Source organism: Homarus americanus, unplaced genomic scaffold, assembly GCF_018991925.1.
Source record: "Homarus americanus isolate GMGI-L3 unplaced genomic scaffold, GMGI_Hamer_2.0 scaffold19065, whole genome shotgun sequence".
NCBI classification, from domain to species: domain Eukaryota; kingdom Metazoa; phylum Arthropoda; class Malacostraca; order Decapoda; family Nephropidae; genus Homarus; species Homarus americanus.
Genome location: NW_024757463.1, coordinates 1,173,851 through 1,185,702, shown reverse-complemented (window position 1 = coordinate 1,185,702; position 11,852 = coordinate 1,173,851). Strand labels below are relative to the sequence as shown.

The window sequence follows — 11,852 nt, the reverse complement described above, 5'->3', positions numbered from 1 at the left end:
TGATGAAAGTTAATTGACCCCAGGTGTGAGGTCAGGTCAGGTCAGGTTACATCAGGTTAGGTTAGTTCAGGTCAGGTTAGGTTAGGTTACACTAGACAAGGATAGATTAGGTTAGGTCAAGTTAGGTCAGGTCAAGTTAGGTTAGGTCAGGATAGGTCAAGTTAGGTCAGGTCAAGTTAGGTTAGGTCAAGTTAGGTTAGGTCAGGTCAGGTTAGGTGACACTAGACAAGGATAGATTAGGTTAGGTGAGGTCCTTTTAGGTCAGGTCAAGTTAGGTTAGGTTAGGTCAGGTTTAAGAACTAGGGAGCTTATATTCAGGTGCTTACATCTTCAGTACATCACAAGGTTGATTTATTAGGTCAGTATGTCTTGAGGTCAGATAAACACACACGCATTGAAGGTGTAGACAGGTGTGTGTACGGGGTATAGACAGGTGTGTGTATGGGGTATAGACAGGTGTGTGTATGGGGTATAGACAGGTGTGTGTTACGGGGGTGTAGACAGGTGTGTGAGTCTTGTTTACATTGAGTGTTGTGGGGTGGGAGGTAGGTGTGTGTGTGTGTGTGTGTGTGTGTGTGTGTGTGTGTGTGTGTGTGTGTGTCCTTCCCTCCCTCAAACATCTCCACAATAACATAAACAAAAACAAAATTTTCTCCCCCTAAAACAAAAGACAGAATAGAACCAGTTTAGTATTGACAAAGAAAACGGGAAGCGGGGCGAAGGATGAAAAGAAAACGGGGGGTGAGGTGACAACTGTTTCATGGTCCAGAAGTTTTCTATTAACTGCTTGGATGACTCTCTCTCTCTCTCTCTCTCTCTCTCTCTCTCTCTCAGGAAGGGAGGAACAGCCGGAAGTTGCCTCAGCTCCTCCCTCTAGTGTTGTCGTCTTAAAGAGAGAGAGAGAGAGAGAAGGAGAGAGAGAGAGAGAGAGAGAGAGAGCGAGAGAGAGAGGCGTCACCTTAGTTTTAATTACTTCTATTGTTACCTGTACGTGTATGTATGTATGTATGTATCATGTATGTATGTATGTATGTATGTATGTATGTATGTAGAAATATGCGATGCTGTTAGATTGTTAGGTGACGATACACACACACACACACACACACACACACACAGGAAGTCATTAGTGAACGAAATATAATGAGACAAAACGAATTGTAATGACATTAAATAATTACTGTGTACGGCAATAGGGGGGGGGGTGTTGATGGGGGTGGTAGGAAGAATGGGTGGTAGTTGTCTTGTTGGGGGGGATGAGAGTGGTGGTGGATTGTGGTTGGTGGTGGTTGTGGTAGTGAAGTGGATTGTGGTAGTAGTGATTGTGGTAGTAGTGATTGTGGTAGTGGTGATTGTGGTAGTTTGTTGACTAAAAGTTTAAAAGAAAAAATCTTCAAATTTTTAAACTATAAGAAAATTGCAATTGACGTAAATTTGACGTAAAATTTACCCCAAAAATATAAAAATCTTGAAAAAATACCCGATTTTTTTGATGGGTTTATTAAAAATTTGACTCTAAACTTTTGAAAAACTACTAAAAATATGTAATCTGGGAAAAACTAACCAAAGTTGTGTTTACTGAGACGAAAAAAAATTGAAACATTCTTCAAATTTAGAAAAAAATGAAAAATATCCTAAAAAAGTTATATTTAAGTGCCTATAATACAAAAAGTAATTATAAGTGATACTAAACATTATAGAAAAGTTACTTACATGGATTATAAGTGTGAAAAGTAGATAGATTATTAAGAATAGTTATACGGTAATGTCTCTCAAACTCGCGGGAAAGTCAGAAGTGTATCAAAAGAAACAGAATCTCATCCGCTAAAGTGACTAGATCTTAGTGGCATTTCTAAGTGATATCTCGTACTTATAAACTGTCTTAAGTGGGTTTTTAAGTGAAAGATATATTGTAAAAAAGTGTCTTTGTGAATGATCTAAAGTGTCATGATTCTCTCTCTCTCTCTCTCTCTCTCTCTCCTACCATCACCTGCCACCACTACCATCACCTGCCACCGCTACCAGCAGCTGCACAACCAGTATCTTGGGCCCTCATCACACACACACACACACACACACACACACACACACACACACACACACACCTGCCTAACTTAAGACCTGCCAGGCTTAAGACCCCACCTAACCTAACCCCACAACTGTTCAATCTGGTTCTATCTTGTGTTTCAAATCCATTCATCAATTTCCATCTATTTTCAATCAACTGGAATGGAAGAATTGATCGTAAATGCCATCTTTATCGTCAACCATAATCAACCAGAGTCATTTTATTGAGGTTGATTTGCCTTTACAGGTGTTTTTAAACCATATTCAACCAGGTATCAACCAGTTTCAACCATAGTGACTTGGTTGAGGGTGTTAAGATCAACCATTCAACCAGGATTTGGTCTTAGGCTTCAAGATCAACCATAACTACCAAAGGACTTCAAAAAATGATGTTTTTATTTTGGTGACGTTGTAAGGGGCCACGTGATTGGTTGATTATGAAGGCCTTGTGGGGATCTGGTCACGTGATTGGCTGAATACAAAGATCTTGAGGGGATCTTCTCGTCACGTGATTGGCTGAATACAAAGATCTTTAGGGGATCTTCTCGTCACGTGATTGGCTGAACATTAAGGCCCTTGAGGAGGTCATCTCAGTGGCGGGGAGGATAGACTTTGATAGATAGACACATCCCTGGAATAGTCACATCCCTGGAATAGTCACATCCCTGGAATAGACCAAGGATGCCTCAGGATATCCCAGAGCCTCCTTCTGTAGTGTCAGGTAAGCCTCCTGTCCCGAGGGCTTCAACTGCCCAACATAGTGCTCCTCCTCCGAAGCCCAAGAGGAGCTTCATGTATCAGTCGTCTCTAGGGGCTTCAACAATTCCTGAAGCCCCGGGTGAGATGGCCTGTGGAGGTAAAGAGGCTTCGAAAATGGTCTTCAGCTATCAGTCCAATCCAGGGAAGCTTCAATCCAATCCAGGGAAGCTTCAATCCAATCCAGGGAAGCTTCAATCCAATCCAGGGAAGCTTCAATCCAATCCAGGGAAGCTTCAATCCGATCCAGGGAAGCTTCAATCCAATCCAGGGAAGCTTCATCCAAATCCAGGGAAGCTTCAATCCAATCCAGGGAAGCTTCAATCCGATCCAGGGAAGCTTCATCCAAATCCAGGGAAACTTCAAGCCAATCCAGAATACCTCAATGTTCCTGGAAAACACCCAAAGAAAAAACAAATTCCTGGAAGCTGTGATTTAGTCTCTGGAAAGATACACAGCTCCAGCTCTCGAGAATACATCCTCTACCCAATGGGGGTTGGTGGCTGTGACGAGGAAGCTGTTTTAGCGAGGAAGATGGCTTGGAGGCGCCTAGTGATGATAGATATAGACAAAGGGAGAAAATTAACACAGAAATTAAACAATCCTGGAAATGAAATGACTGGAATCCATACCCTGAGGCAGTTAGATCAGATTGAGAAAGAGGTTGCAGGGAGGAAAGATGGGGTATTGCAAGGTCCTGGAAGATTAGATGCCAACAAATGGAGTCTGGAAGGTCAGGATATCCAACCAAGCAGTCTGGAATGCCAAGGAACCCAACCAAACAATCTGGAATACCAAGGAACCCAACCAAACAATCTGGAATACCAAGGAACCCAACCAAACAGTCTGAAATACCAAGGAACCCAACCAAACAGTCTGGAATACCAAGGAACCCAACCAAACAGTCTGAAATACCAAGGAACCCAACCAAACAATCTGGAATACCAAGGAACCCAACCAAACAATCTGGAATACCAAGGAACCCAACCAAACAATCTGGAATACCAAGGAACCCAACCAAACAATCCGGAATACCAAGGAACCCAACCAAACAATCTGGAATACCAAGGAACCCAACCAAACAATCTGGAATACCAAGGAACCCAACCAAACAATCTGGAATACCAAGGAACCCAACCAAACAGTCTGAAATACCAAGGAACCCAACCAAACAATCTGGAATACCAAGGAACCCAACCAAACAGTCTGGAATACCATGTACCCAAGCATAAAAGGTCGGATTCGGCTCCAGTTGTGCCCGTACCAGAACTCAAACCCATACAAAATGCAGGAGACCTCGATTGTGAACCTGGAATTAAGAATAATTTACTTTGCCTTGGTGTTCCAGGGATATACCTCGACGATAGCTTCCAGAAAGTGTTATGGGCGAGGATGAGAGATACTGGAATGACATCACGGTGTTCTGGGAGGTTAGGTGATGTCATAAGTGTTTCTGGAATGACGTCAGGTTGTAAGAAACTCGATGATGTCACAACTGTTGATGGAAAGACGTCAGGGTGTTATAAGAGGCTGGATGATGTCACAACTGTTGCTGGAAAGACGTCAGGGTGTTATAAGAGGCTCGATGATGTCACGAGTGTTGCTGGAAAGACGTCAGGGTGTTCTAAGAAGATGGATGATGTCACAAGTGTTGCTGGAAAGACGTCAGGGTGTTCTAAGAAGATAGATGATGTCACAAGTGTTGCTGGAATGACATCAGGGTGTTCTGAGAGTCAAAGTGATGTCACAGGTGGTCGACATCAGTTGGAACCGGCAAGTGGGCTCAAACTTAAAGTCTCCAGTCCACAGTTAACAGTTTCGTGTCTACAGATAGGTACCCAGTCTCCGGTCAGTCACAAACAGTTAGGAATCTTATCTCCACAACCGGTAGCTGTTACTTGCCCTCGATCAACAGTTAGACGGTCTAGTTTACCAGTCAATCACTCGCAGCCACCAGTTACACGCCCACAAGCGACAGTCTTTGGCCCACAAGCAACAGTTATTCGCCGGCAACCAACAGTCTCTCGTCCACAGTCGATAGCTTCATGCAGTCCAAGAGATCATCACCCACCAGTCACCCAGTCAAAACCAACAGTCAAACACCCTCAAGCAACAGACATACGCCCACAAGCGACAGACACACGCCCACAGTCAACAATCTCTCGCCCACACTCAGTATCTTTGACCTCATTCCCTCAACCAGTCACTCCCAGTCAGCCAGAGGGTCTTGAGAAACCAGTCGTTGCCTTAAGGACAAATGCGGCGTTCCTAAAGGGGGTCACTCGTCACCGCAGCAGTTTCCCTATGCTTGGAACTTCAGCCATGCGTGCTTGTCAAGGAAGTCGATATATCCACAAGCATTTAGGCACCTCTGCTTGGGCATTGCTTGTCGATAACCCCCTCTATGGATGGTTTCAATTCGGGAATGAAACCTCGGCAAGTGGACATTCGGACATCACCAATAAGAATCTTGGAAAGGACATTCGTGGGAGGACTTCTGCGTCGTGTGTGATGTCCAGGGATTTGGGTAAATTGTGTGAGGGTAAGATTTTCTCGTCTAGTACAGGAAATGTTTCAGATGTCTCCTCGGATCAGTGTCCTGTGGTGTCCAATAGTAAAGCTGTTTCTAGTGTTGATGTCCCAATGATTGGATTTGAAAGTGGGATGTCCAGATGTGTTAAAGCATCAGATACAAAGGCTCTCTCGTTGAATTTTGATGTCCCAAGTGCTTTACCTCGGTGTCCTAAAGTACCTAGACGTCCACAGGAAGATCCCAACATACGAGATGTCCCAAAGGATGCAAACCAGTGTCCAGTGATGTCCAGAAACGAGGTAAACAGATGTCAACCTAGAAATTTACATCAATCTGGTACTTCAACTTCCTGGGGACATCAGATATTAAGGAGGTCACAATCCGACCCTGATGTCCTTGAGAAGTGTGACCCTCTCGTGATGTCAACCCAAAATACAACTGGATGTCCATTGATGTCTTCGATGTCCATTTCCTCTCACCTACAAGAATTGGGACATCAACCTTTGCGAAAAATGTCCTCCGCGCCCCTCTCACAAGACCCTGGTCGTTGTATTAAGGTTGTTCGACCCTCAACGACCCTTAGAGAGAGTAATGGACGTGGTAACAAGCCCATTTTAACCACGACGTCTAGTGGACTTGAAAACGGACGTGTTAGGAAGTCCGTGACGTTTAAATCCACGGACGTTCATGATGGTGTACATCTGGAGGCTGATGTGTGTACCTCTCATGTACACCCAGCTCCCCTGACGCACACACACGTACATGACTTGGACAAGGGTACACATGTCCATCAGTGTACGCGTATGTGGAGTTCCTCAAACGTACATGACGCTTCATCAGTACGTACACACGGACCTGATGTACGTTTTACAACCCCAGGATTAAAAGGTTTACATGTGTGTACATCTCTGGAGCAACATCCCCATGTACGTAAACCGGTTATAGAAGATGAATGTGTGCGTTCAACTGACATACATGAAGCATCAGAATCTCACGCACACGGGGAACCATGTATACCTTCAGATGACGTACACGACTCACATGTACGTGCCATAGACGTACACGACTCCTGTGAACGACCCTTAGCGACCAGTTCCCCCAAGACGACTCTTCAGCCACTCAGGTAAACACATCTCATAAAGGTAAACAAACAGGTATTGAACCCCGATATATAGAACCTCGTCATTTTGAACCCCGATATACTGTACGGATGCCCAGGTGTTAAAAAAAACTCGATATAGTGAACCCATTAGTTGTTGGACCTTGGTATAGTGAACCCATTAGCTGTTAAGCCCTGATACAGTGGACGGTCAGTTGTTTTAACCCCTGTGTAGTGAACCCATCAGCTGTTGAACCCCAGTATTATGAACCTCTCACTGTTTAATCCCGATATAATGAATCCATCAGCTGTTAGACCCCAGTATAATGGACCATCAGCTGTTGAACCTTAATATAGTGGAATTCTCGGGTGTTGAACCGTATTTAGTAAGGAGGTGATAACGGGTTTTGTCTCCTAGAGCGAGGTTACGTTACTGTTTTCTCTACCTCTCTCCCTCCTGCCCTCCCTACCCACTTACCTCCCTCCTCCTCCTCCTCCTCCTCCTCCTCCTCCTCCTCCTCCTCCTCCTCCTCCTCCTCCCTCCCTCCCTCCCTCCTCCTCCCTCCCTCCCAGTATTACAATAAGAGACAATAACATTCTCTCCTTATCTCTCTCCCTGATCTCTCACCTGGGAGAGAGAGAGAGAGAGAGAGAGAGAGAATCATACATACATACACAGAAAAACATACTTAGATACATACACAGAGAAACATGCATACATACATACATACATAAGACAGATAGAAACAGACAGACATCCACACAGGGGCAGGGGGAGACACACAACAAGGAGGTGTTATTCAAGACAAGTGAGGGAATGTAGACAACTCCCTCTTACGGTATATAATGACGGCCATTATCTCTCACTTCCACCACCTAACCTAACCTAACCTAATACTAATCTAACCTAACGTAACACTACGTAATACTAACCAAACCTAACGTAACCTAACGTAATACTAACCAAACCTAACGTAACCTAACGTAACCTAACGTAATACTAACCAAACCTAACGTAACCTAACCTAATACTAATCTAACCTAACGTAACACTACGTAATACTAACCAAACCTAACGTAACCTAACGTAACCTAACGTAACCTAACGTAACCTAACACTAACCTAACGTAACCTAACCTAATACTAATCTAACGTAACCTAACCTAATACTAACCTAACGTAACCTAACGTAATACTAACCTAACGTAACCTAACCTAACGTAACCTAACGTAATACTAACCTAATCCTAACCTAACCTCCTGAACCCCTACTTTCGAACCCATGTACTCTGGATCCAAACCCCTGAACCTTATTCCTGAACCCATTATGTTAGGTTTGGTTAGGTTAGGTTTGGTTTGGGTTTGGTTAGGTTAGGTTAGGTTAGGTTTGGTTAGGTTAGGTTAGGTTTAGGTTTGGTTTCTAGACAAAGGGATGGAGGCTTCCTATTGGTCCATTAATACCGCCTATCCCTATGTGTTATCGACCTCTCACCTCTCCTTCCTGGGGGGGGGGGGTGATCCGGATGTGACCACTTGGTGTAATGGAGGTGTTGTGTGTGTGCGTGCGTGTGCGTGCAATTGAGTCTTTGTGTGAGTGCATGCATGTATGTATGTATGTATATGTGGTTTTAACAGAGAGACAGACAGACACACACACACACACACACACACAGACAGACAGAAAATGTCCCCAGATTCACTAAACTACCCCCAATCCAATCAGCCAATCATAACTCAGTATACAACTCACTAATTACCTATCCAACTAATTACCCAATCACTACACTACTAATTATCGTAACGTATAACATCATTAATACTGTATTTTGGTCATTACAGGTGAGTTTTGGACTGTGGAGAGGTTACAGTCGGCCGGTACAGGTACAGTAAGGTACAGACGTATTGTACAGGTAAGTTGAGATGTTTAATTACAGGTACAGTACGTTACAGGTGTGTTAATTTAGGTATTATTACAGGTACAGTAGGTTACAGGTGTGTTAATTTAGGTATTATTACAGGTACAGTAGGTTACAGGTGTATTAATGTAGGTATTATTACAGGTACGGTAGGTTACAGGTATTTAAAGTACAGGTTAATGATTCTACAGTTATTTAGGTTATTTTAGCTACAGGTAATACAGTTTTTATTATGGATTTCACGTTAGAATTACAGGAAAGTGAAATATTTTAGTTATGGTTGAAATGTAAACAAAGTAGCCGGTCGTTGATTGGCTGACGTGTCCACCAATGAAGGTCACTCACGCTCGCCTTCCATTCACAAGATTGGGTGAATGGCTGGTGCCTCTCTCATCCCCGTGAAGATGTCTTGGGTAGGTGTTGTATCAAATATCTTGGTGTAGTTTAGGATGCTTGGACTTGTTTTGGTGTCTTGAATCTGTCTTCTAAGATATCTACGGAGGATTAGAGAGAGTTTTTAGTGGTTAAGGATGATTATAATTACGATTTAATAGTGTCTTTGAAGATGTCTATACATGATTTGATAGTGTCTTTGAAGATGTCTATACATGATTTGATAGTGTCTTTGAAGATGTCTATATTTAAATTCGAATGTGTTAATTGCTTCTCAGTATTGCAAATTCGTTCTCAGGTTATTTTAAATGACGAATAACAAGCTTTTATAGTATTTAGTGCTTGTTGGAAGAGAGCATCAATATATGAGTGAATATCTGTCATTTAATTGGTCTAGCGAGCGTCACAACATAAGGCTTAGTTACCCCGGGGAAGAGTCATTACAGAAAACGGGTGGAGAGAAAACGGCTAAATTATATCTCTTGTTTGTTCTCAAGGTCAAATAAAGGTTCTGGAGGATAGCTGGGGGGTAGGATTATAGCTGAAGATAGCTTACATCTTGCACAGTTTAGTTTAAGCCGTCAGCAAGGTGATATAAACAGTATCTGGAGGGAGGAGGAGGAGGTGTTTACATGGTGCAGTGTTGCCAGATGTCTTATGCTCCCAAGGTCATAAATTTTCCATACAAGATATTTATTTTATATATTTTTCTTCTATTTTGTGATGTGAGAACGTATCTAACTGACTTATTTAAGCTACCACACAAAGATAGATTCTCAAAGGTTCCTACATTAAAGAGAAAGAGAGAGAAAGAGAGATGTCATAAGATAATTCCCAATAAAGTCATCAATTACTCGTGGAAGTCATTGTAATAGATATCTAAACCTAACCTAAGACATCTCGGCATATATAGAGATGTAGCCGGGGCAGTAAACCGTACCCACCCCTAGTCCAAGGTGGTCAGGGCTGCGTCTACCATCAGTTCATGGACTTCTATCTCTCTGGATGGTGTCTCGGGGCCGTCTCTCGTCTCTCACTAGTGATTCTATGTCTCTCAGGTCTCTTATTAAGGGAGATATAATGACTTGAGAGATAAATAGTGAGAGATTATGGCCTTGTGTTTATAATAGGCATAGTGGCTGGGAAATATTGCCAATTATAATATCTCCAGTGATTGGTGATTGGTGTTAATTATCACCATTGCAACAGTGATTTTCTCGGTGATTGCAAGATGATTAGTAGTGACCTTGGTGATTAAATGTGACCTTAGTGGGTTTGGTGTGTCTAATGAGTCGTAGATCGTATATGGTAATTTATTATAATGTTGTGGGGAGGAATTTTCAACTAATTGTATGTTTAATCGTAAAAAATAACACCAATTTATTCCTAAAAAATAAATAAAGCAAAAAAAAAAAAGTTCTGATATTTTTGACGTGAGAAAAAATCATTATAATTTATGATATAATTATACAAGAAACATCTAAGTGTATTACCTATTTCCTCTATTATAACTATCACCCATTGACCCATTAACAGCCCATTAGGTAGTTAAAACAGGTTAAATATATGAGGATGAACGAGGGAGTTATAGTAGGTCTTTATAAGGGAATATTCTCACAAGATGGAACAACAGAATGCAACCTTATTTAACACCATAAACTAACATTATTAATTAACTTCCTGGTGTTGGGGGGTAGTTTAACACGTGTAATTTAACATGAGGGAGATATTAGTAGGGTTAGGTTAGGTTTAGATAGTTTAAATAGTGTTTTAGATCACATGTGGTTTAGTGAGTCGGGGGATATTATTGGAACCGCCGTGACCGTGTCCATAACTCACCTACTGATTTGGAGTAAAGTTATTGCTTATAAAAGATGAAAAACAATATAATTTTAAGCATTTATATATGAATAAATTATTTTTGATATATTTAAGTAACTTGTATTTACTTATAGTCGATGTAAAATGAGGAAATAATGTTTTGATGAAAGCATTTACGGTTTTATGGCATACGTTAATATTTAGTTTATACTGATTAAATTATTCGCCAGATTATAATCCAAACCTCAATTAATCCGTCAATAATTAACCCTAATTAAATAATCCACTATATATTAATCCCAATCTATAAATAATCCATCAAATCCTAATCGAGTATATTAAAATCCAGATTAAATCCTAAAATACCGTTCGCGTAACACTCATTAATCCGACTTGGTAAACAAACTGGTCAGCGGAGAGAATTAAGAATCCGGATTCATGGTGGGCGTTTTTGAAAGTATTTAATATGTCCTTCAGATTTAATAGGTCAGTGATTTTTTATTTTTATTGGTGGTTAATGTCGGCGTAGTGATATCTGAGTTGAGAGAGAGAGAGAGAGAGTGAGAGAGAGAGAGGTAGAGTGAGAGAGAGCGATATATAAGTAATAATTAATCCCTAATGAGTGGCCTACATAGTATAAATATCCCCTATGAGTGGCCCATGTATAAAAATCCTCTATGAGTGGCCCATACATAAGGTAAAAATCCTCTATGAGTGGCCCAAACATTGTAAAAATCCCCTCAGAGTGGCCCATACATAAGGTAAAAATCCTCTATGAGTGGCCCAAACATTGTAAAAATCCTTTATGAGTGGCCCATACATAAGGTAAAAATCCTCTATGAGTGGCCCAAACATTGTAAAAATCCTTTATGAGTGGCCCAAACATTGTAAAAATCCCCAATGAGTGGCCCATACATAAGGTAAAAATCCTCTATGAGTGGCCCAAACATTGTAAAAATCCTCTTTGAGTGGCCCAAACATTGTAAAAATCCCCTCTGAGTGGCCTATATAGCCCTTTAATCCCGTAGTCTAACGTAAACTAACCATCTTACAAGAGGTATTTAAACCGAGAATAATTTCGCTTTTATTCCACCTAAAATGCGAAAAATATCACCTACGCATTTTAACAACTTTTCCTCTACGTGAAATAGTTAATGTGGATGTTTTTTTTAATATGTATTCAGTTTAAAATCGTAATTAATGTGTGTTTCGTAAATTTCAAGTCATTTATCCATTAATTTGTAAGTTATGGTTCTTGAATTATTA

General features: G+C 41.3%; 1 long non-coding RNA gene across 1 annotated transcript in view; it reads left to right on the top strand.

The window, feature by feature from the left end:
- The window catches only part of LOC121857493, a 24,065-nt gene extending 12,216 nt beyond the window's left edge, over positions 1-11,849 (top strand). Inside the window, exon 3 of the long non-coding RNA XR_006087207.1 lies at positions 8,296-11,849. This is a non-coding gene — a long non-coding RNA (uncharacterized LOC121857493). The remainder of the gene's footprint in view (positions 1-8,295) is intronic.
- Positions 11,850-11,852: the final 3 nt, after the last annotated feature.